Consider the following 27,534-nt stretch of genomic DNA (forward strand, 5'->3'; position numbering starts at 1 on the left):
CATGCTTTGTGGGGGTCACAAAAGGTTGTAGATATTGTCTATAGGTTGTAGATATTATTGGATTGTGAACTTCTCTAAAAGCTTTTTGAAAGTAAGAAGTTCTTGTAAAACCCTCTTAAAGGGGTTATGAACTGCCTTTTTGGTTTATTTTGTACTGTCCTCTGAGGTCCACTTTTTTTTTTTTACAAAAAAAAAATAATTTAGGAGTAATATTTTGTGTCCTGTTTTTAACCCCCCTCATCAAAATGCTCTGTTTGAATAGGCGTAGTGGATTGTAGACTCTAGAGTGAAAGCCCCCTGCTATGATTGGCTTACAGTTTTGTATGTTTGACAGCCTTCCTTCTTTCACAGATTTACACTGCTGTGATTTAGGTGAAAAACGCATGAATATTCAGTACATATCAAACAAATCTGTAAAAAGAGACAAAGCAATAGTGACTACGTAATAAAACCAGTTTTTACTGTCAGATCCAATATGGTCAGCACAGCATCGTCTTTTAGTTTGAATCTTTCTGAAAATCCTGTGTCAAATTGTGCCTTTGTAAAATGAAGTGAACAAAGGACCAAGTTCTTACTGATGAGTTCTGGAACTTCATTAAACATTAGGTTCATCCACTCTTTCCTAAGGTTGGGATCAAAAGGAAGGTAATGCAAGACTTTGCTTTTCCACAACTTGGCACTGCACAGCGTCACTGCAGCCATCTTTATTGTTTGATTTCTGCATAAACCTGCGTTTGCCTCCCTCATTATTTACTCACATGCATGAATTATTGGGCAGGGCTAAACAGGCAGTGATGTAGAAGCAGGTATTGGTCATCTTCTGCAGAAGTGGTGTTTAGCAACACTATTACGTCATAAAGTGGCACATCCCACAACCTATGGTTTTGGCAGATTGGGTTCGATATAGGCTGTTTTTAAACCGACAAGAAAGTTTTGAGTTCTGAAACCTTTTTTTTTTTTTTTTTTTATAGTACAATGACCTCTTATATGTCAAAAGATTAAGGGAACTGTGATTTCTCACCTCTATTAGCTAATATATATTTTTTTTAATCCACTCACATAATTAACCTCGTTGCCTGACAGAAAGAAATCACACTTATTCTTTTAGAAGCCTAGGTGAGGAAAATGTCTTTTTCTTAGCCAGTCAGGAAAAAGTTTGAAACTCTTTATCTCTTTGCACTTTAATGGTTTGGTTTTGCTCTGTCGACATTGGGTTGGATGATTTCTCTTTGGAGTTTAAGGTTTTATAACATGTAGTTATAAAGATTATATAGTGCCTTGCGAAATTATTCATACGCCTTCATTTTTTCACATTTTGTTATGTTGCTGCCTTATGTTAAACTACTTTAAATTGCTTTTTTTCCCACATCAATCTACCTTGCCTACTCCATAATGGCAAAGCAAAAAATAGGTTTTTAACATTTGTGCAAATTTATTAAAAATAAAAAACTGAAAAGATCCCGTTGCATAAGTATTCATACCCTTTTCTGGGACACTCGAAATTTCGCTCAGGAGCATTCATATTGCTTCTAGATGTTACTACACTTCCAGTGGAGTTAAACTGTGGCAAATTCATTTGAATGAGTATGATTTAGAAAGGCACACACCTCTCAGAAAAGGTCTAACAGCTGAAAATGCATATCAGAGTCCTGAGGTCAAGATAACTGCCTGTAGAGCTCAGTGACAGACTTAATGATCTAGGGAAGAGTTCAGGAAAAAATCTGCTGCATTGAAGGTTCACAGAAGCATTATCCATAATGGAAGACGATTGGAACAACTAGGACTCAAGAAAATGTCTGCCAGCCCCCATCCAAGCTGACAGAGCTTGAGAGGTGAAAAAGTGACGCAAAGAATGGCAGATAATTGCCAAATGCAGATGAGCAAAGCTTGTCACATCATACCCAAAAAGACTTGAGGCTGTAAGGGTGCTTCAACGATGTACTGAGTTAAGGGTATGAATACTTATGCAATGTATTTATTTCAGTGTTTTATTTTTAATAAATTTGTAAAATTTGCAAATCTGTTTTTTTTTTTTTTTGCGATGTCATTATTATGGTGTATGGAGTGTAAATTGATGTGGGGAAAAACTAATTTAAAGCAGTTTAACGTAATGCTGCAACAAAATGTGACAAAAATGAAGGGGTATGAATACTTTTGCAAGGCACTGTATAAGCTAATGTAGTCACTACAAATCTAGCAGCTCTCTCTATGTATAGGATGCAAAGTAGGGCCTGAAACTCTTACAGTGAAGTCAATTTGTTTTCTTTTTAGCAAATGCCAGCATGTGCTTAACCAGATTATTGACTCAAACTAAATATTTTATGAGCTTCATTTTACATTAGGCTTGTATTACTAAAACAAACTACTATAAAACCGTATCAGAGCTGCTAGAGACATGGTTGCAGATTGATTCTAAATTAAACTGTCACATAGTAAAAATATAAGTTTATTTTTCTTTACATCTACATTTACATTTTCTGAACATCATGAATTTCACATAAAAAGTGCATGATTTTTAGGGTGTATTCTCACCTGTCATGTTTGGTTCGATTAAAAGGAACTTTAGGTTCACTGTCAAAAATGCCAGTGTGAATGCTAAGCGGACCAGGACCAAATGTATCATTTTCCTTTTTGGTCCAGACCAAATCAACCAAACAAACCGAACCATTTGCCTTTTATGAGCTCCTTGTGAGTTCGCAGGTGGTAAAAATAAAATCATACACAGGCAACAATGAGCGTGCTTAATTCAGCAGACGGCATTAGGTGTATTCAACTTAAAGCTGCGCTGAGCAGACCAATCAGTAAATGGGTACTTTGATGTCATACAACCGTATTGCCGCTTTAAGTCGAATGCACCTTTTCCTTTTGTTTGGAGTTCCGTCACGAAATATACAACATTCAACCCAACAAAACAGGTTGTGAACATTATCCCTTTAGGTTCGGTATCTTTACAGTAGGTTCGCTGTCAAAAATGCCAGTCTGAACGCTAAGTGGACCAGGACCAAATGTATCATTTTCCTTTTTGGTCCAGACCAAAAGTGTATTTTGCCATTTCACCACTGATAAACATTTAAGATCCACATATTCATGCAAATGTATATGTATATTTCAATCAGTAATCAACTGGACTTTAACCAGCAGAGATTCACATTTTCTACGCTACTGAATAACTTTAGTTTTACATTCTGTTTCTTCTCTAGATTGTCAGTTTTCTTCCTTCCCCTTGTAATCCTGTCATCAAGACAAGATGCTTCCTGAGTGTTGTGTTTCGTCTGGGAAATACTGGCCCAATTTTTTTAGAAGCAGGTCTTGTGGGGAGTGTCTGTGAAGTACTGCAAATCTCTTGGTATTTCTCTTGTGTTGTGTTAGTTTTAACAATAGCATAATAAAAATAATATAATAAAAATTACATAGACATATTGTTTTACTGTATTTTTAATCAAATAATTGCATACGTCTCATACGTAATAAATATAAATATATAAATATATATATATATATATATATATATATATATATATATATATATATATATATATATATACGTCTCCCAGAAGATAATAAGACGATGTACAAGAGGCATCATTGTGGAATTTTTTTTTTACTCATCTTTTATTTACATTTGAACAAAAAGTGGCATGTCCTAAATTATTCATACCCTTCTCAATAATCAATAGAAAAGCCTTTATTGGCTATTACAGGCAAACGCTTCTTATAATTGCTGATCAGCTTTTTGCATGTCTCCACTGGTATTTTTGCCATTCATCTTTAGCCATGAGTCATTTTTTACGCCAAATGAAGGCTACATCATTGCGGCCAAACAATTAAATTTTTGTTTCATCTGACCATAAATAACAGAAGACCAGAAGTCTTCTTCTTTGTCCAGATGAGCATTTGTAAAGGCCAAGCGGGCTTTTGTGTGCCTTATCTGGAGAAGTCCTCCTTGGTCTGCGTCCGTGGAACCCAGCGGTGTACAGTTTCTGTTGGACTGCCTTGAGATGTTGCCACCAGCAGAGCCCAGATTCATCAGGATGGCCTTGTTGGTGATCCTTGGATTCTATTTTAACTCTCTCACTATCCTCCTGGCCAGCACAGGTGTCACCTTTGGCTTCCAACCACGTCCTCTGAGATTTTTCACAGTGTGGAACGTCTTGTATTTTTTAATAATACTTTGCACTGTAGCCACTGGAACTTTAAAACATTTAGATATGGTCTTATAGCCCTTTCCTGACTCGTGAGCAGCCGCAGATCCTCAGTGAGCTCCTTTGTCTTAGCCATGACTGTCCAGAAACCAACAGCAGAGAGCTTCTGTTTTTCACCTGTAAAGTTGATTAAAACAGCTGTTCCCAATGAATCAGGGTAATTACGATGCTTTACAACAGCTTGGACTATTTGGAATGGTATAGAACTTTGGATTTTCCCACAGACTGTGACAGTTTGCAAAGGGTATGAATAATTTTGGACGTGCCACTTTTTGTTCAAATGTAAATAAAAGCTGAGAAATATTTTTTTTCCACGATGATGCCTCTTGTACATCGTCTTATTATCTTTTGGGAGAAGCCTGTGTCATTTCCGATCAAAAAAAAAACTTGGAAAAAAGTAACTTTAAGTTAGAATTTGCCGTGGGTATGAATAATTTTGGGCTTGACTATATATAAATAGAAAGACAGTAATAATTTGATAGAATTACAATGTGTAATACATACCTTAATGTCATTCAGGAAGTTTCTTGTCAGTTAAGTTTTCTCTCAGGACAGAATACAAAATGGCCGCTGACAAATGTATCCAGTTTTACCCGGTTTAGCACAGACTGCCCAACATTGGGTTACACTAGCCTAGCACTGGGTAGGTATGTCAGGGGGTTCATCATTTGTACTGACAGTAAAAATTACCCAGCAGCTGAGTTCAAAAAAACTACTCAGCACCTGGATAATTTTTATTTTAAATAACCCAATAAAATGACCCAATTTGCTGAACCTAGTCTCAGCCTCAGACGTCACGCCCACGGAACGTTGGCTAAACGTCTGATGCATATGGTACGCTTAACTGGAAACACTTCAGGAATGTCGAAGTCGTCATCTGATTAGTTGAATTTGACCGGATTTCCAGGATACGCGAGTGTCGCGTTTATTTTCGGTCCGCCGGGAAACAAAGCGCAGACTGATTTACTCTTGTGTTTTGCTAAGAGGTGCTTATGCAGGCGCCATTGTTGTTAAACACATTTGCGATGTTTGCGAACAAATTACTGACTTACTGCTTGTTCTCCCTCTTCTTCGTTATCTTTCAATGCTGGTTATTCCAATGACTTGTTGCACGCCAGTCTGTTGTTGTGGGGGCATTTCCACGCACAGAAACGTGACGCTGAACGAAACGAACTGTGATTGGTTGTTTGACATGTCAATCAAACGGTCTTATGGACGGGACTTGGCCAATGAAAGCTGCCATGAATTCCAGACCTTCAGCCGTCAGTCTGAAGGTCTGGCTACGCGAGACTATGCTGAACCTAGCATTTGGGTTTAAAAAAATAACCCGACATTTCTTTTAGAGTGTGGGTAAATCAGTTATAACTAATGTGCAGTTTAGAAAATCAACTGCAGTCTGAATATAGCCTGTCACAAAATGCTACTACAGTTGTTTTTTGCATAAATAATGTAATTATGGTGTCATGGTAAAAGCCTGCGCTGTCTGTAGTGGCAGTGAACCAGTGAAGCCAAAAAAGAAGTGCATTTCAGCATCCTCTTTTTGCAAGGTGCTTCTAACTCCTGGCATCTTTTTTTCTTTTTCTAAATCTGTTTGAATCAAATGATCTCTCGAGCTGTTTATGAATTCAAAGCCGTTTTCAAGGGTGACGAGTTTCCTGTTAAGCTTGCCTGTCAGTCATATAAAATTGACTGTAATAATCCTCTGCTTCTAAAGGCTGAAAACAGATTTAAATGCTCTCTTGTAGAATCCTGTCAAAGTCTTACTGTCCATTAGTGCAGTTAGGGCTCAGAGTGGTCATGTGTCTGTCACAGTGACCAAAAGGGACTTTAGCATCTCATCCAAGAAAGGGTAAAGAGGTCAAAAAGTAATTCACTAACCATTATGGACCAATTCCATTTATCCATAGTACAACAAAGCCCCTGAGCCGCTATAGCACTTATCTCCCACCCTTTCGGCGGGAGGCTGGCATCACTGCCACCCCCAAACCATCTGGAGGCTGTTCTGCTGCCACACGAGCGGCCGTGCTGTCGGGTCTGATTGGCAGACAGGACCAAGAAAGCCTCTCTGGACCTCTACAGCTGTGAGAAAATCACAGCAGATTAACAACAGCCCAGGAGGGAAAAAAGAACACACCCACGACAAAATCATCCACCACTTACTCTACAATTATGGCTGTCTGCTGTGGCAAGAGTTGGTGTGAGAGGAAAAAAACCTTAGTGGGGGTGAGTGGAGGCTTTCAGGAAGAGATATCTGATGCTGTGTCACTGACTTCTCTTGTCTTGTCTCGTCTTTTATAAGACATGATTTGTTCTTTTTTTCAATTCATGAGAATGCGGTCTTGATGTACATGGTAGGCTCATTTACATTTTTATGGTAATTTTAGGGAGGCAGGTCTGATTTGATTGTGGATATCAAGGGAAAAAAACAATACTAAATGCAAATAATTAAATGCAAATAAGCATATAATTGTGTGTAGTTAGGGTAGCAAATGAAATAGTTTTATCTGCTTTTAAGTGGGAAGAATAAGTGTTCCCATATGTACATTCGTTCAAAAGTTTGGGATTGGAAAGAAGTTTTTGAAAGAAGTTTATTATGCTCACAGAAAGCTGTTTTAAAATACAGCGAAAACAGTGATTGTGAAATTTTCTATTTGAATATATTTTAAAAAGTATTTTATGCCTGTGAATGCGCAGCTGAATTTTAACAGCAGTTACTCAAATCTTCAGTGTCACATGATCCTTCAGAAATCATTCTAATATGCTGATTTGGTCCTCAAGAAACATTGATTATCAATGTTGAAAATAGTTGTGCTGCCTAATATTTTTGTGGAAACTGATACTTTTTTATTTCAGGATTCTTTGAATAGAAAGTTCAAAAGAGCAGCATTTATTTAAAATAAACATCTTTTGGAACATTATAAAAGTCTTCCCTGTCACTTTTGATCAGTTGAATGCATTCTTGCTAAATAAAAGTTAAAAAAATAACAATCTTGCTGCTTCCTCACTTTTGAAGGTTTTGTTTTGTTTTGTTTTATTAAGTTTTTTTTTACATAGAGGCATCTGGTAAATATCTACCGTGTTTTTGCTCAATTTTAACTCTCAGTTGGATGAAACTAGCCAATTTAATGTTAATATACATTTTAATATAACATTAAAATATTCATCAATCTCTTTCATGTTCTGTAAATACTAATTCTCTTTGCCTTTGTAGTTCATCATTTTGATATGATATATATATATATATCATAGAAAATCTATTTTTGCTCTTCCTTTTGTCAAAAAGGATGTCATGTGGAAGAACATTGTCTGCATTATTTAAGTTTGAATCATATGAACCTGAGCACTTAGTTGAAGGAAAGTCATCCTCTTTGAAAGTCATATTGACTGAATGTCTATACCGGCTTCCTGGCCTTTCACTGTTCACTTTATTATTGCTTCAGTGACCTTCTCAGTCAAGACTTGAATTGTTTCCGTACGTGTCCTTTCTATGAATGAACAAGTGAGGGTCATCTCCAGATCGCAGCTTAGATTTCAGACGCACATGTGAAATGGTAACACCCGCTGCATGGCTGCATCAGCTAGAAGACGTGAAATTGCATCTGCTTGGGTGTCAATGCTCCATTTAAGTTTTAAAGGGCACCTATTATGCAAAATTCACTTTTGTACTTTTTGTGTGTGCACAGCCACCTCATAAAAATTAAAATTCCACCCACTTCTTTTTTTAATCCCAATAAATCATAAGCAGTGCCTCAGAACAAGTCGTTTACAGTTCGTAAAAGGTAATGACATCACCCCTCCCCTGCCTGTTGACGGACACTGCCGTATTAGCAAAGACCCCGCCCTCAACAAGCCGCACACAATGCGCCATGTTTATCTTCATGCTAAAGTAATTAAAAGCAACATTCAATTAAGAAATGTCTTATTAGAGCTGTAGAAGTTCTTCAGTCCAGTGCATTTATTTTCCATTTTTATTTCATTGTTTGGGTCATATTAACAGCATAGACATGATGGTACATGGCCCCGTTCATCGTCTCTTTGATGTGGTGCAGTTTTCCTGTCCCCTTAGCAGAAAAACACCCCCAAAGCATAATGTTTTCACCTCCATGTTTGACGGTGGAGATGATGTTCTTGGGGTCATAGGCAACATTCCTCCTCTTCCAAACACGGCGAGTTGAGTTGATGCCAAAGAGCTTGATTTTGGTCTCATCTGACCTTAACACTTTTACCCAGGTCTCCTCTGAATCATTCAGATGTTCATTGGCAAACTTCAGATGGGCCAGTACATGTGCTTTCCTGAGTAGGGGGACCTTCTGGGCACTGCAGGATTTCAGTCCTTCCTGGCGTAGTGTGTTACCAATTGTTTTCTTGGTGACTATAGTCCCAGCTGCCTTAAGTTCATTGACAAGGTCCTCCCATTTGGTTCTGAGCTGATTCCTCATCGTTCTCATGATCATTGAAACTCCACGAGGTGAGATCTTGGATGAAGCCCCAGACCGAGGGAGACTGACCATTATGTTTCTTCCATTTGCGAATAATTGCATCAACTGCTGTCACCTTCTCACCAAGCTGCTTGACGATTGTCTTGTAGCCCATTCCAGCCTTGTGTAGGTCTACAATCTTGTCCCTGACATCCTTGGACAGCTCTTTGGTCTTGGCCATGGTGAAGAGTTTGGAGTCTGATTGATTGATTGCTTCTGTGGACAGGTGTCTTTTATACAGGTAACAAACTAAGATTAGGAGCACTCCCTTTAAGAGATTGCTCCTGATCTCATCTTGTTACCAGTATAAACACATAGGAGCCAGAAATCTTGCTGATTGATAGGGGATCAAATACTTATTTCACTTATTAAAATGCAAATCAATTTATAACTTTAAAATGCATTTTATTGTTTTGTTTTTTTGTTGTTGTTATTCTGTCTCTCACTGCTCAAATAAAATCATAGACTTTTTTTTTTTTCTTTTTTTTTGTCAGTGGACAATCATGCAAAATTAGCAGGGGATCAAGTAATTTTTCCCTCACTATTTTGATGTCACTTAATACTAGGGGTGTGACGAGATCTCGTGGCACAAGATCTCGTGATATTCCGATGTATCCCGTGAGATCTGACTGGTCTCGCGAGAACATGACGATACCATGGCAAAACATTTTGTGTGTTTAGAGCTGCATGACTAATAATTAAAACATCACGATCTCTATTCAAACATCCACGCAATCTTATTCATGAATGACAACGATTCAGCGGTGTCTATTAAGACTGTTGCACGGACTCCACTGGCGCTTACGATGTGAAAGTTATTGAATGCAAATCTGCATTCTTTCTGCTGCTGTTTCAGAAAGCAACAGACTTTTTAACCACATTTTCTTTGTTACAGACATTTAAATAACATAAGTACTGGGATAAAAGCTTATAGTTTGGGTATAAACACGTATTGTCTACAGTAGTGATCAAAACGAAAGTATCTTCTAACATGTATGTAGAGTAACGCTTATCCTTGTGTGCCAGGAGGTGGCGACAGCTGCACGTTAAAAAAAAAAAAGTATTTGTCATTGAATTATATATTCAAGAGATTCCATTAGTAAAACAAGTCTTTATTAATTGAGACACTGGCTCCTTCTTTTTTTTAAATTAAAATTTAGACTTAAGCAATGAACCACTAGTAAATTACGTAATTTTGTTTAGATTTCTAATCCTTTTTTTTCTTCAGAATCATGATCTCCAGTTAATAAAAGAAAATAGTTTTTCAGTTTACCCAGAATCATACAGCATTAGTTTACATGTTTATTACTGCATATAATTCATTAAAATATAAGTTTAATTTCATAAAGTACAAGTTCATATCAAAATGCACCTACATTTTTTTGCATCTTGTGTTTTTTGTTGAATAAAATACTCCTATTTCTCCTATATAGTTCATCATTGAGGATTTCTTTAAAAAAGTTTAAAAATCTTTTCTTGTCTCGTTCTCGTGAACCCAGTCTCGTGTCTCGTCTCGACTCGTGAGATAAGTGTCTCGTCACACCCCTACTTAATACACAGATCTAATATAGAAATGCGATTTCTTTTCCAGCTGTTTACCTTCACAGACATAATCGATTGTATTTTTGTAACTTATGTGTTTTTAACATAGACTTGTGTGTATTTGACATTTTGAGGTGCAATAAGACATGAAAGAGAACTTGTGTGCGCTTAGAAAACTGTGTATCAGAAGTTTAAACTGATATGGCTTTAAAACACATGATTTCAGCACAATAGACATGATCATCCAAACCAAACTGATGTTTTTTTAGCAGATTATCTGAGATATGAGCTGTAAAGGCACATCCCTGTTGTGGAAAAGGGGGCGGGGAGCAGCAGCAGCTCATTTGCATTTAAAGAGCATGTGCGAAAACTGCGTGTTTCTGCTTCCTATCAAAATCAAATGATATAATAAATGATCTGTGAGGTATTTTGAGCTGAAACTTTCTGGGGACACCTGAGACTTATATTACATCTTGTAAAAAGGGGCTTAATAGGTCTCATTTAAAGTGGAATGTCCAGCCTTCACCCTGTGCTTCAATGCAAAATCTCCCTCTCATTTATAGATCCACAGGCTCTGCATCTGATATCTGGTCCTAGTGGTTTATTAAGATGAACAACCAGCAATTACTTGAAGCAAAGGTGAATGATCAGGTCCAGTTAAATGTGTCCCTAATAGGCTAATGCTGCCGTGCTTGAGCAGTTCTGATGGCTCAGGTGAGGCCAACACATAGCCAAAGGAGCGATGAAGAGAATAGCAATGAAATTTGCTACTTTCAACAAGTCCCTGTGGCGAATCTTCATTACTTTTTTCTTCTTCTGTTTTTTTGTATGTTTCAATCAACACGGAGATGCCACTGGCATCTGGATCACATTTTCACATCTTCATAATGTCCTTGATAACCCGCGGATTCAGAAAGTGTGGCCTCGTTAAAAATAGGGAGTAATTGCCAAATAATTATAAATGTCATTATGTGCAAATATGCACAAAAGACTCCAGTTCTGCTTTCTGACTGGTTGCTAGGCAACCTTGTGTTGCAATGCTCCAAACTGCAGCCAATTAGACCTGAAATCTCTCTGAATATGAGCAGCGAGTTAATTGTCGTGCAATGTAAAGGAAACAGATTTTCCACATTAGGGGACTGGTGAAGTGGGAAGTTCATCAAATCATTATCTGCGGCAGTCTTCCAGGCTCACGCTCGCAGTTGAACATTTAGGTTACATTAGGCCAAATGCCCGTGATTGTGCACCGTCCCTCTTGTTGCGTTTATTGTTTTTCCTATGGGATTTTAATGCCTTTTCATTTGTGCTTTGCAAAAAGACACAACAATCCAATAAAGCAGCCAGATTTTGCAGAGGAAGATTCACTTACCTGTTTATAGAAGATGCCACTGTCTAACAGGGATAAATTTGGACCCATCAAGACTGGGCGTCATGTTTGTGAGTCTCGTTGTATGGCACCCTAGAGACGTCTGCTAGATCTGCAGAACATAGCGGGTGGATAACACAATGACTGGGTGTTCCTCCTTGTACAGACCTGGCACAGCTTTAGTGACAAATAGCCTGAAACAATGTGGGTAGAGATCTCATTATTTTTCAATATGTATGTCTTCTCGCTGCCTCGCGTTTTTATAAGCAGTAAACATGCTCAGAGGAACAGAGCTGATATACGGTGCCTTCCAGACAGTTGGCAGTATATCAAAGAGCTAAATTGTAACATTTACATGATAAATAAAAGTCGAGGGAGCAGATTTGTCGCTGATACCGAGCTGAAGTTGTCGCACACAGTTGATGTCCAATGTTAATCTGTTCCTTTGGGGAAAGAGTCGGCATGCTTAACAATAACAGATAAGATTGAGCCACCAAACCTAATTAAGTTCAGTGTGTATTAATCAAGCATTTTTAAAAAGGGCCGTGACTTTATTTGTCCTTCACTCAATTAGTGGCTGTAGCTAATGGAAGAGTCTGTTTAAATGGATCAGCGTCCCAGAAGACTCAGTAACCTGCCTGAGCTGGCTCAGATTCTCTTTCTCCCATTCTCTATGTCTTCGCCACTCTCTTTTACTCTTTGCCACCCCAGGGCCAGTTTTATCCACCCACATGCTTTTTTTTTTTTCGTATTTTGTTTGTGCTCGAGGTGCTTGTTTAAAACTATTATGATAACTTGCATTATGCTGGTGTGTTGTCACAGACTAGACATGGACGTTTATATTCAGAAGCTTGTGTTGAACAAGGAGGCAGAGAGATTTCATAATACATACATTCATACTGTTGTACCTAATGACAGGCAGACCTTTGCAAATTTGTGATGTCTAGGGATAGTTCACCTTCAAGCCATTCCAGGCCTAAGTTCTTTATGTAAAATGAGACATTTTAAAGCTGCCCACATAAGGGCAGTTCATAGTGGCTATATCTTCCAAAACAGATTTGAAATGCACAGCAAAACAAGTTTCATTCCCATTTGATACAGTAGGTTTGTTCTCATTAAAGGGATAGTTGACCCATAAATGAAAATTACCCCATGATTTACTCAACCTCAAGCCATCCTAGGTGTATATGATGTTTTTTTTTTTTTTCTTTCAGACTAATAATCAGAGTTACATTAAAAAAATGACTGGCTCTTCCAAGCTTTATAATGACAGAGAATGGTTGTCAAGATTTTGAAGCAAAATAAAGTGTATTCATTCATCTTAAAAGTGCTTCACACAGCTCCATGGGGTTAATAAAGGCCTTCTGATACGAATTGATGCATGTTTTTTTTTTTTGATAAATGGCAGATACATTTCAGTTAAAGCAACCTCTTATGTAATGTGTAAATGGATTTATAAGTCACATTAGAATGAAGGTGTTCTGACTAATTCTGACAAAAAAAAATTGCCAGGTTTAAGGGATTTTAGTCTTAAAAACTTGAAATATTAAACCATTTTTACTGTCGATCTTCATCTCCATGTTGAAACTCTGATCACTGACCTGTCAAGGTTTGGCGTCAAGAGTAACTGTCTTATGCAGTTCATGAGAGAGTGGCGATCCAGTGGATGAAGTAGGATGTAGGTGTAGTGTAAGCTCCGGTGAGTGGTCTTTTGAGAACCACGTTTTGTTTACAGCTAAGGAAAACCTGGCTTATATCGAAATCTTCCAACAGTTTTGTTTTGCTCTCTTCTCTGCACTTTCACGTTTGTCTCTTGAGCTTACAGTAAGACTACGTATGCAATACCGTTTTAAAGAGATAGTTCACCCACAAATGAAAATTTGATGTTTATCTGCTTACCCCCAGGGCATCCAAGATTTTTAACTCAAACCGCTGCAGTCTGGTAGTCATATAATGGCAGTGAATGGGCACCAAACCTTTGAAAGTAAAAAAAAAACAAAACATGCACAGACAAATCCAAATTAAACCCTGCGGCTTGTGACGATACATTGATGTCACGAAACGACACGAAACGGTCGTTTTTTGTGAGAAACTGAACAGTAATTTTTTAAATTTGATATACAGCAATGTCCAGCTGTCCTGAGCACGAGCTCAGCATCTGGCGCGGAAACCTGTGTACGGCTTTAGCTTTAGCTTTAAATTTGGTTTAAATTAAAAATTTTAATTGGTTTGAACAATCATGATAAGCGCAAGTAATTACCATTTTGAATAGCTGCTATACCCACAATCTCTGTGCATTGTGTAAACAACGAGTGTCATATACACGCGACAGATCACTTCTGGCGTTTGCGTATACTACGCCAGAGCATGTGCACATGTAATGCACCGGATGCTGAGCACATGGCCAGGACAGTTGGACATTGCTATATGTCAAAGGTAAAAAATGATATAAATACTGTTCAGTTTCTCGCAAAAACCAATCATTTCGTGTCTGAGGACATCAGTGTATCGTCACGAGCTGCAGGGTGTAATTTGGATTTGTCTGTGCATGTTTTTTTTTTACTTTCAAAGGTTTGGTGCCCATTCACTGCCATTATATGACTAATAAACTGCAACGGTTTGAGTTAAAAATCTTTGTTTGTGTTCTACTGAAGAAACAAAGTCACCTACATCTTGGATGCCCTGTTGGTAAGCAAATAAACATCAAATTTTCATTTTTGGGTGAACTATCACTTTAAAGCATGTATTATATTCCTTTATGCAAATTAGGAGTAGTAAACTTTTTTCTAGACTATGAAGTAGCTGAGCCAAATGTTGACCTTATGTAAAAAAGAGGTTATGTTAGGTTATTTCTGCTAATTTCCATAATGACATCCATCATTTAGAGTGAGAAAATGCATGACAGAAATGCTTTTAAACCATAGCAATTTCCTATTATTAAACAGGATTATTAAATAAATGTTAAGAATGCAACTGACTCTGTATTGTGGTTCACAAAACTTTACCATGAATAAATCATCATCTGAACACTTCAGTTTTATCACTGAGAAACCAAATTTATTTTACGGATGTCCCCATGAGAAACAATTACCGTCTGAAGAGGGCTGAAGACATTGTGATCAGATCACTAATAATGTATTTGGAGGTGGTCGGAGACAGATTTTGACCAAATATAATGAAGATGTAAATGCAAATGCATTTTCATTGCCCTCACTCAGCTATATGCAATGTGTAATGAGGTTACACTGCTGCAATTAATCAAGTACGTCAATTTGACTATTTTGCTGTTGCAATCCAAAAAAAGACAACAGAAACTGTGCTCATGCAATTTATTCCTCCAATTTAATCAACAATATCTGATTCATTTATCAAGTAGCAAACACATTATGATTTTTTTTTTTTTTATTTGATAAATGGCAGATACATTTAGGCTAACACAACCGCTTATGTATTGTATGAATGGATTTGTAAGTCACATTAGAATGAAGATGTAAATTCTAAAGACTAAAAAAAAAATGCCAGGTTTAAGAGGTTATAGTCTGAGAAACTTTAAAATTGGTTTGAACAATCATGATAAGCGCAAGTAATTACCATTTTGAATAGCTGCTATACCCACAATCTCTGTGCATTGTGTAAACAACGAGTGTCATATACACGCGACAGATCACTTCTGGCGTTTGCGTATACTACGCCAGAGCATGTGCACATGTAATGCACCGGATGCTGAGCACATGGCCAGGACAGTTGGACATTGCTATATGTCAAAGGTAAAAAATGATATAAATACTGTTCAGTTTCTCGCAAAAACCAATCATTTCGTGTCTGAGGACATCAGTGTATCGTCACGAGCTGCAGGGTGTAATTTGGATTTGTCTGTGCATGTTTTTTTTTTACTTTCAAAGGTTTGGTGCCCATTCACTGCCATTATATGACTAATAAACTGCAACGGTTTGAGTTAAAAATCTTTGTTTGTGTTCTACTGAAGAAACAAAGTCACCTACATCTTGGATGCCCTGTTGGTAAGCAAATAAACATCAAATTTTCATTTTTGGGTGAACTATCACTTTAAAGCATGTATTATATTCCTTTATGCAAATTAGGAGTAGTAAACTTTTTTCTAGACTATGAAGTAGCTGAGCCAAATGTTGACCTTATGTAAAAAAGAGGTTATGTTAGGTTATTTCTGCTAATTTCCATAATGACATCCATCATTTAGAGTGAGAAAATGCATGACAGAAATGCTTTTAAACCATAGCAATTTCCTATTATTAAACAGGATTATTAAATAAATGTTAAGAATGCAACTGACTCTGTATTGTGGTTCACAAAACTTTACCATGAATAAATCATCATCTGAACACTTCAGTTTTATCACTGAGAAACCAAATTTATTTTACGGATGTCCCCATGAGAAACAATTACCGTCTGAAGAGGGCTGAAGACATTGTGATCAGATCACTAATAATGTATTTGGAGGTGGTCGGAGACAGATTTTGACCAAATATAATGAAGATGTAAATGCAAATGCATTTTCATTGCCCTCACTCAGCTATATGCAATGTGTAATGAGGTTACACTGCTGCAATTAATCAAGTACGTCAATTTGACTATTTTGCTGTTGCAATCCAAAAAAAGACAACAGAAACTGTGCTCATGCAATTTATTCCTCCAATTTAATCAACAATATCTGATTCATTTATCAAGTAGCAAACACATTATGATTTTTTTTTTTTTTATTTGATAAATGGCAGATACATTTAGGCTAACACAACCGCTTATGTATTGTATGAATGGATTTGTAAGTCACATTAGAATGAAGATGTAAATTCTAAAGACTAAAAAAAAAATGCCAGGTTTAAGAGGTTATAGTCTGAGAAACTTTAAAATTGAAATCATTTTCGCTGTTGATCTTCATCTCCATTTTAAAACATGGATCATTGACCTGTCAAGGTTTGGCACCAATTTTTTCCGCATGTGTCATACTCAAACATGCTGCACCAGTTAGATTTATGAAATATTGAAATGTGACATTTGTAAACATTCCTCAGCATCCCACAAATTTGCACATCATGTAACTGGAAAGACGTTTTATTTTGTATCCCAGCAAAAAGCAGGCAGACGCATACATAAAATGCTGCAAGTGCCCTGAGCATCTAAGCTTGTTAGTGAAATAAGTTGGGCTTCTTTTCTCATTGCTATCACTGCCAGCATAATGTGAGCGAAATGGAATAAGGAATATGTGAGGTTGGCATAATCCCCTCCACTCCACCTATGTTGTTCTCGTAATGGTTTTACAAGATTATATCCCCTCAGAATAGCATCTCTCCATTTTATGCCAGTGCCGTCATGCTCATGAATGAAGTGCTTTGAAAAAAAAATAAAAAACAGGGTTAGAGGAACGCGGCGGATTTGTTGGCTTAGATATTGGCTTATGCAGCATCTATTTATAGGTTTCAATTCTTCCCTTGCCCTGGATTCAATGCCCTGCTTCAACCCCCAGACCCACCAAAACTTATACATTCCCTCTCTGTCAGCTCGATGAAGTTTGTTTCCTCTGAGATTAATTTCATTAAATATTCATTTCGTGTAGTTCAATTCTCTCAACAGACTGTGAAGAAAGCCTCAGCCTGCATGGGAACTGCCATAGATCTACAAAGTGTAGGTGATGCATACAAGTCTGTTAACAAGCTGCAACTGGGTGGCTACATGAAAAACCTTTTTAATATCTGTTGTCATTTTAGGAACTCTCTGAGTTTCATTATACATTATAGAGCAGGGCTCTATGCTTACTTTTTGTTTTAGGAGCAAAAATTTAGTAGCACAGTTGAAATTTCAGGAGCACATTCTAACCAATAGTCAACAAATCTGATAAAACTTTCTATCTCGAGGTGATATTTGACTCCTTAAAGTGATTTACAGGGGAATTTTGTTTACCTTTGTAATGGCATTTTTCTTACTTTATTAAAAGTATCTAATCTTTTATGTCAAATTTTTTTTTAAAAATATATTTTTTCTAATTAAAACAACAGAATAAGATCAACTAGGATTACCTAAATTAAATTTTTAAAAATTAATTTGTACTACAGAGGTGGCACAGAAGAACACGAAAGTGGCTTGAAGGTATATTTTCATGTTTAATGAGCCTCAGAGGTGGCATGAGTGAAATCAAATGAATAAATTCATGTTTGAAATATAACATTTTGAATAAAGAAATTTTAATTGATTTAAATAACTGAAAAGATACTGATAATAAAAATTAAACTAAATCTGCCAGTAGGTGGCAGAGTCACTGATTTAATTACTGAATCATATCACTCATTTGATTCGTTCGAATGGCTGATTCATTCAGGAATAAAGCAAGTGAATGTCTTTATGAAAAGAAAATTGAATCATTTCTCTAGATTAATTTAAAAACGCACATTCATTCATAAACAAAACACTGCTGTGTTTGAATGTCAAGTCAAATTAAATTTTCAAAAATGTTCAGTAAAGGTTTTAGGATGTGACAGGAGCAGCAAAAGCAGCCAATGGGAATCAATTGGCTGTTGCAGTTTATTAAATGACTTCTATTCATGACTTATCTTATATATTTATGTTTGAAAAGTTACATATAAAACAGCTTTACCTCGTGCCATCTTGTCTGTCTGATGCAAAATCGCCTGTCAAATGCATCACGACCATCGGTAGTGCTCCTGTTATAGTCAGTGAAGTGCAGGGAAGCTTTGTGTCGAAGTTGTGTCGTGTCTCGGCCCTGGTCAAGCATTCGTTTGGCGGGAGGTAAAACTTCCATGGTGGCACTGGTGTGTCTTTCAATTTGAACAAGGCTAGCATTTCAAGAAGATGTTAGCTGGGACATATACAGTATTTAAACAAAAAAAGGAGATATGTGAGACTACAGAGGTTTTCCTATTTATACAGTAATGATTTGTTAGGAATACAATGCAATACATACCTTAAATTCATTTAGGAAGTTTCCTGTCAGTCAAGTTTGATTTGTGCAGACAAACTACCCAGCACCTGGGTAAATATATAAAAAATAACCCAATAAAATGACCCAACAAGCTGAACCCAGCATTTAGGTAAAAAATAACCCATAACCCATTATTTTTTTTAGAGTGCAGAAACCTAGCACCTGGATAAAAATATTAAAAGTAACCCAAAATGACTCAACAAGCTAAACCCGGCATTTTGGTTTGAAAAATTAATCCAGCATTTTTTTTGAGTGCAGGAAAGCTACCCAGCAACCTGGTAAAAATATTTAAAAAATAACCTAATAAAATGACGCAACAAGCTGAAGGCAACATTTGGATAAAAAACAAAAAAACATTATTTTTTAGGGTGCTTTCACATCTGTGGTTCGGTTCATTTGGTCCGGACCACGGGAAACAAATGATACATTGTAGCATTTTTCTGCTGTTTTGGGTCCGTTTCACACCACACTGATTGTTCTGCTCCGAACCAGTTGAAACGAATCAAAATGCAGTCATGTGACAACATCCACATCACTCGTTGGTCAGATCGTGTCATTGAACGTATTTTCTAAACTGCTAAACAATGAGAGGATTGCGGTGTTCTTGTGAGTTTTCGAAAGTTTGGACTTAATATGATCATCAGAACAAATTTATGGCTCCGCACCTTCTCACAACTCCAAGTTTGTCTGCGAGCTGCCACGGGGCTATGTTGCTAAAGCGCTAACAGTGAACAAATACTTGTTATCATCCCATAATGAACAGCGCAGAGGACTATGGCAGCAGGATTAGTCCAAAAAGGCACAGTACTTTTTGCGGTTGGGTCTGTTCAAGTTCGGTTCATGTTCTCACCATAAACAAAGTGCTCCAGTGTTCGTTTGAAACCGTACCGAGACCACCCCTTCAAGGAGGTCTCGGTACGCTTCTTTGGTCCACTTTTGGTGCGCACTCGAGTGCGATTGCTACATTCACACCTGTCCAAACGAACCGCACCAAGAGGTAAAAATGAACTCTAGTGCGATTCAACCGAACTAAATAAGGCAGGCGTGAAGACACCCTTAAGCCCCATTCACACTACACGCGACATGCAGCGACTAAGCGACGCGATCCCATTCATTTCAATGGAGAGCCGGCGATTTCCGGCGACGAGAGCGACAGCGGCCGTCAGCGACCGTTGGCGACCGGATGTGGGCGTGTCCAGCGACGCGACAAAGTTCAGAATCTCTAAACTTTATGCAAATGAAGAGCGACTTTCGGGAGCGACAGCCAATAGGAAAGAAGACGATAGTGCTTGTGATCATTCTCTTTTCAGCTCCCGCAGTGATTGTCCTGTTTTATATGACATGTCCATGCCCACATACAAAAATAATGTTAACTGCATTAAAATGAATTGTAACCTGCTTGTCTTTGTTTCCAAAGTTGCTTTGGATAAAAACGTCTGTTAAATGACGTTACTAAGCAACCAGTAATGAGAACGCCCACTCGCGACCTCATCGCCAGCCTCTGGCGACATGCAGCGACAGAAGTCGCGTCTAGTGTGAACGGATCTTTAGAGTGCAGAAAAATTACCCAGAACCTGGATAGAAAATAATACAAATAACACAATAAAATGACCCAACATACTGAGCCCAGCATTTAGGTGAAAAAAAAAATAACCCAGCTTTTTTTAAAGTGCAGATAAACTACCCAGCACCTGGGTAAAAATATTAACAATATCCCAATAAAATGACCCAACAAGCTGAACTCAGTATTTGGGTAAAAAAAAAATAACCCAGCATATTATAGAGTGCAGAAAAACTACCCAACACCTGGGTAAAAATATATAAAAAATATAATGACCCAACAAGCTGAACCCAGCATTTTTTAATGTAGGAAGAGACTGTGCTCATGGCTGTGGCGTCTTGCAGAGACAACTCCGGTGAAGGACTGACCTTGAGAAAGAGTCCGCTTTCTCTCAGGCTCTCTGTCTCTTTTATTCGTCTGTTTCCGCCTCATGGCCAGTTTGAAGTGAATAGTGCACCTCAGTGATCATAGTGGACCACGCTGTGCTAATCTCATAGGATATAGCCTGTGGCCTTCGACCACAAAGATGGAGTGACTTTGTCAGCGTGACTTCAGAATTCAAGATGAAGTCTTCACAGGAATGTAATTACAGATTTGTGGAACAGCCTCTGTCGGCCCATTACCATGGCGCAGGCCTGTTATGGTTACTGAGTCCTGGCTCGAGGTGTCAAAAGTCTTCACGTCTGCCGTCTGAATGTCATTTGGTCAGGGTATCTCTTTCAGCGATAAGTGACATGGCTTTTCTAAATGTCAAAGGCCATCCGAGGAGAGAGGTTAAAGACAGCAGAACCTCTGAGAACTTCTCCATTGAGATGACAGTCCAAATTCGACATCTCCTGTTCTTTTAACTTTGTTCTTTCAGGTCTCTTTAGAGTCTTGTCACTCCAGCCTCTTTATCAAAGTCTCATTCACCTGTCAAGCTCAAGTCGTGATCGTCTGATCTCATCGACAGCGTTTTGGCCCTTTAGGACAGTATAGCTTAGCTCATTGAGTCCCTCAAGGGCATTAGAAATGGAGTCATGGCTGGTTGGCGAAGCAACAGCTGTATAAATAAACAGCGTTCCACCTTTTGAACTTCAGGAGAAAGATCTAGAAACAGCCCCGCGGCGTCAGCCACAACACATATAAGACGGGCCCTTTAATGCTTTCAGACAGAGGGCAGGCTGAAGGTTTTGTTAGCTTGATGCTAGCACTGGTGGCATGATTTGTTTTGTTGAATGTTTGATGTTGCAGCTGTAGCTAAATTTAAAGGGGTCACATCATGAGGCATCACTTTATTCCTTGATTTTTCACATTGAAGGAGATCATTGTTCTGTGAAAACATTTGAGCTTTCAGAACTCAAAACCGCCAGCCCAGAGCATCTCGTTCTTACATCATGTATAGGCTCTAAGACATAGAGCAAGATAGCAATGGTTTCTCTCGCTCTGATGGCATGGTGTCTCGGAGGCGGAGGAAGTCGCACGCAGCAGGCGAGCCGATGATAATGGAGATCATTTGGTGTGCAGCATGTCAGCATTGTTTGGAACTAATGAGAGCTCAGAAGTTGTGAATGCATCGTAATTAACTACCAATCAGTACCTTTGCTTTCCCTCCTTTATCATTTAGAGCTGATTTGCTTTTGTTGCACAAAAACACGCTTCTCTGGCCTCCATATTGAACACTGGCTATGTTTGGAATGGTACACGTACTGTAACCTATATCCACCTTATTTCTACACCCTCTTCTGTTAAGCTGAAAACAATCAGTGAAAGGTTCACTATATGAATGCAATAATATATTTTTTTATTAAACTGGGTACATTGAGCTGACTATTTCGAAGTGATTTTCATTATTTTGACAGATAATAAATTGTATTTACCTCTGAAAACAAACAGACCTGGAAAGAGATGTGAGCATTTATAAAATGAGAGATTCCTTAATAGGATATATCGTAAAATCGTTAAATCGGGAGACAAGATCACAAATGTGCAGTATACGTTGTCCTTTTTCCTATATTACACCGGAATGCAAAGGAAAAAAGAAAATAATCATGAGGAATAGAATGCAGCGACTGAAAAGAGCTCTTGCCATAGATATTCTTGTTATAATGTCATGTCATGTTAAAATATTAAGCATTACGTTATACTCATGATGTCTAAAAAATAAAATATGAAGGAAAATGTACAGCTCATTCAGTAAAACAGAAAAATAAGCTTTGTTTATAGGGCAGCCTTATGATTTGAAATGATTTGTTTCAGGCTTTTTAAATGGAAGTTGCTGCTTATAAATCAAAATACAGTAGGCTCCTCAGGAATAAGGTGAATAAATATAATGCTGAATAAATAGCATACTGTGTGCTACATATGTTATATATATATATATATATATATATATATATATATATATATATATATATATAAAAAAGTAAAGCAGTATATATTTTTTTTATCATTTGTATATTCTAAATGATAATATAAATGTCCCATTCATTTGGATGGTTTTGAAATGACCTAATAAACATGTGATACAGTGCCTTGCGGAATTATTCATACCCCTTCATTTTTTTTTTCACGTTTTGTTATGTTGCTGCCTTATGTTAAACTACTTTAAATTACTTTTTTTCCCACATCAATCTACACTCCCTTCTCCATAATGTAGGTTTTTAACATTTGTGCAAATTTATTAAAAATAAAAAACTGAAAAGATCTCGTTGCATAAGTATTCATACCCTTTTCTGGGACACTCAAAATTTCGCTCAGGAGCATTCATATTGCTTCTAGATGTTACTACACTTTGAGTGGAGTTAAACTGTGGCAAATTTATTTGAATGAGTCTGATTTAGAAAGGCACACACCTCTAAGAAAAGGTCTAACAGCTGAAAATGCATATCAGAGCAAAAACCAAGTCCTGAGGTCAAGATAACTGCCTGTAGAGCTCAGTGACAGACTTGCGTTAAGGCAATGATCTAGGGAAGAGTTCAGAAAAAAATCTGCTGCATTGAAGGTTCACAGAAGCGTTATCCATAATGGAAGACGATTGGAACAACTAGGACTCTAGAAAATATCTGCCAGCCCCCATCCAAGCTGACAGAGCTTGAGAGGTGAAAAGGTGAGGCAAAGAATGGCAGATAATTGCCAAATGCAGATGAGCAAAGCTTGTCACATCATACCCAAAAAGACTTGAGGCTGTAAAGATTAAAGGCTTATTAATTTTAAGTTAAATTGAGCTTTGTTGGTAGGCTATAATATCTACTAGAATGTTAAAAATGTTCAGTGGTAAATAAATATTTTCGTAATTGATTATTTTTTTCTTTGCAAAGCAAGACAAAACTGTAAAAAGCAAATATTGGCTATTTAATTTATGCAATGGTAAAAAAAAAAGGCAAAATACATGGGGGGGAAAACACGAAAAAACTTGTTTTACCATGGTATTGAGGTGCTATATGTTTGATTTTTAACTGTGGTTATTATGATCTAAACGTATGGTACTATGGAAGACCAATGTTTAAATTAAAATAAAAGAATAATTACACTTAACCTTATAAAAATGAGGTTGAGGCAGTTTTTACAGATGTTACCGTTTTTAATAATAAACAAATTTTACATTTGCATTCTTACTCAGGGTACTGCTAGCTGTCAAATGTGCACAAGAGACAACACAAGTCAGGCAACACAAACCTGTTTCATGATTTTGAACAATATCACTCATTAGAACATGCAAAAACTAAGAAATTAATTTTTCTATAAAGATATTTATTTTGAATTTTTTTATTTTTATTTTTTTATCCTGATAATTATTGTTATCAGTTGATATGAACAAAAAATATTTAGATCATTTTGAAAATATAATTATTTATATAAAATATCTAGACTGCACATTTTGGCAAATGTAGTAGATTGTCTAAGTGTTCTGTGCTTCAAAATCTGTTCACAAACTATTTGCATAATGGGAACATCAGTGTATCTATGTATATATGTGACCCTGGACCACAAAACCAGTCATAAGGTTAAATTTTACAAATTAGATATATAGATATATACATCATATGAAAGCTCAGTAAATAAGCGTTCTATTGATGTATGGTTTGTTAGGATAGGACAATATTTGGCCGAGATACATCTATTTGAAAATCTGGAATCTAAGGCTGCAAAAAATCAAAATACTGAGAAAATCACCTTTAAAGTTGTCCAAATTAAGTTCTTAGCAATGCATATTACTAATCAAAAATTACCTTTTGATAGGTTTACAGTAGGAATTTTACGAAAAATCCTCATGGAACATGATCTTTGCTTAATTTCCTAATGATTTTTGGCATAAAAGAAAAATCAATAATTTTGACCCATACAATGTATTTTTGGCTATTGCTACAAATATACCCCAGCGACTTAAGACTGGTTTTGTGGTCCAGGGTCACATATATACTATATAGTGCAGCAGTAGTGAATAGTAGTGTGCTGTTCCAAAAATAACATGCTGTCCTTTCACCCTACAAAAGGGTTGTGGAGTAAAGGTTTGTTTGTGTTGTGATTTTGAATAGAGGCACTTATGATGCTTCACAGTGTTGAGAGATCTCTCTCTATCTCTCAAGGTGACTGTCAGCAGCTCTGGCTATCAAAGAAGTATATATGACTTTTCTGTGTGTTTGAGTGAGTGAAAAACACTTATTTAAACGAAAGCACTTTAACTGCATGGTTCTAAACTTAAAACATATAGTTTTATTCCTTGAATTTATTTTAAATCAGTTTAACAAGGCAAATTTAAATTTCAAGTGCCTCATGTTTGGGAATCTGCCCCAAGTTTGCGATGCTTTAGTTTAACTCTGGCTGGTTGTCAGGCAGAGAGCAGCTGTAGAATAACTCATGTGCACAAACACCAAATCATCACAGCCCTGCTGCTCAGCTATATGTTAGTTTAAGGGTATAAGGTACTGGATATGCTTATATCTCTGTTGGCATGGAAACCGCCACCTCGTATCTGAGAAGTAGAACGAAATTTGGGATTCGGGTCTCGGGCTGCTGCTGAAATATTGCACCCACATGATAGCCCTGCATGTTTGACAGACAGACGGTTCGATGCACACTGTGACTAAATCCATCATGACTTCCTCTCATCAGTACCGAGTTTGACAGGAAATCCATGTATTAACCGATTGTGAAAGGTGTATGCAAATGTGAGAGGAGCTAGAAGTCACAATCAGACTTTTAAAAAATATTCATACATTCAGTCACATAATAAGCCAGGAATGGGTGCTTAGGCTTACTAGAATCAATTAAAGATGACAAAAACACATACTAAACAGCATTCCGGGCGCGTAATAGATGACAACTGAGAATAGCAATAAGACAGCAATGGAAGTCCATTACATTGTGTTTCATTCGCTGTTAGAGAATCATGCTGTTGGAGGATATTATGTGTTATCTTTAAGCTATAGCTTTTGACCTCCGACTAGGAACCGTCCATGGTAATGGAACAATCTTAGTGGGAAAGAAAGATTGAATAAATGTGTGGAAGTGTGAGGATGTCTTTTAAAGGATGAGTCTGTGTATGTGTGGCAGAGTGAAAAGTCTGTTAGGTCTGTGTGTGAGAGTGTGGAGAAGTGAAGAGGTGGATTCGTCTGCTGACATGGGAATGAAATTTAGTTGTGGGAAAAGAAACTAAAAGAATTTTGTTGTGGAGAATGTTGTGGGAAAAGCTGTTTCTCTTTATTTAAGTAAATTTTTTTTACAGAGTTTGATGACGCTGAGCTTTTTTATTATGAAAAGGTGCAGAAGTCGTTTATTCACTGTGAACACAAAACATTAAAAATGTGGATCTATCTTTCTATATGGCTTTGAATAAAGTGAATTTTAATGTTCTAAATATGAATAAATGTGTATTTATATATTTACTATACTGTATAATCTCAGATAATGTACTGGCAAAAGACAGAAAATGTGGCATTTTTGTATTTGCTTTAAAATTCACTCAGACTGCAGTATGTGATTTAGAAATGAATGTGCACAGTAATCACAGTGGTTATCTTTAATAATCGTGACAGGCCTACTGGGTCATATATATGTTTTTCAGCCTTTCAACGATATGCAATACACATCTCAATAACTATTGAGTTGGTCTGGAATGCCTTAAAATGGTGATTTGATATTTTTAATTGTTCAGAGGAGAAGCAGGATCATTTCAGTCAGGCACCTATAGTATATTCTTTAATCCATTTAAGTTGCAGTACAGTAACAAACAATACATGCACTTTGAAATATTCTGGTTAGTACATTTGAATATATAAAAAATTCCCTCTGTTCAAAATATTTTTCAAGAAGTTAATACTTCAATTCAGCAAGAACACACAAAATTAATCGAAGGTGATAGTGAAGACTTACTTTGTTTCAAAAAATGTATTTCAATTATATGCTACTCTTTTAAACTTTCTGAAACGTATTAAGCAGCACAACTGTTTTCAACATTAGTAATATGAAAGCTTTCTTGAGCACCAAATCAGGGAATTAGAATGTTTTCCGAACGACCATGTAAGGACCACGAAAATGTAGCATTGCCATCAATAAATTACATTTTACTTAATACAGTGCCTTGCGAAAGTATTCATAACCCTTTCTTTTTTTCATGTTTTTTTTTTTTTTTTTGCACCCTTATTTTAAAACTGCTTTAAATGACTATTTTTCCCCACATCAATCTACATTCTATATACCATAATGGCAAAGCACAAAACAGGTTTCTAACAACTTTGCAAATTTATTAAAAATAGAAAAAAAGTATTCATACCCTTTTCTGGGACACGTGAAATTTAGCTCAGGAACATTCATATTACTTGTAGGTGTTACTACACTTCCAGTGAAGTTAACCTGTGGCAAATTCATTTGAATGAGTATGATTTGGAAAGGCACACACCTCTCAATAACAGCTGAAAATGCATATTAGAGCAAAAACCAAGCCCTGAGGTCAAAAGAACTGCCTGTAGAGCTCAGAGACAGGATTGCGTCAAGGCACAGATCTGGGGAAGAGTTCAGAAAAAAATCTGCTGCATAGAAAGTTCACAGAAGCATGTGTTCTCTGTTACCCTTAATGGAAGAAGTTTAAAACAACCAAGACTCTTCCTAGAGCTGGCCTCCTTGCCAAATTGCGCAATTGATGGAGAAGGGCTTTGGTTAGAGTGGTGACAGAGAAGCTGATGGTCACTCTAGTTGATCCTATGTGAAAATAGGAGAGACCTACAAAAGGACAAACATCACTGCAACACTCCACTGGTCTGGACTTTATGATGGTGTGGCCAAACTCAATCCTCACCTCACTTGGAATTTGCAACAAAGCATCTAAAGAACTCTCAGATTGTGAGAAACAAGATTCTGTGGTCTAATAAACCTCAATTCCAAGCATCCTGCATGGAGGAAACCAGGTACTGCTCATCCCCGGCATAGTAGCATCC

General features: G+C 37.1%; 1 protein-coding gene across 2 annotated transcripts in view; it reads left to right on the forward strand.

The window, feature by feature from the left end:
- itfg1 (integrin alpha FG-GAP repeat containing 1) overlaps positions 1-27,534 on the forward strand; it is a 214,244-nt gene that overhangs the window by 4,247 nt on the left and 182,463 nt on the right. The gene's annotated exons all lie outside the window — the stretch shown is intronic.

The sequence above is a fragment of the Garra rufa genome, chromosome 3, assembly GCF_049309525.1.
Source record: "Garra rufa chromosome 3, GarRuf1.0, whole genome shotgun sequence".
NCBI classification, from domain to species: domain Eukaryota; kingdom Metazoa; phylum Chordata; class Actinopteri; order Cypriniformes; family Cyprinidae; genus Garra; species Garra rufa.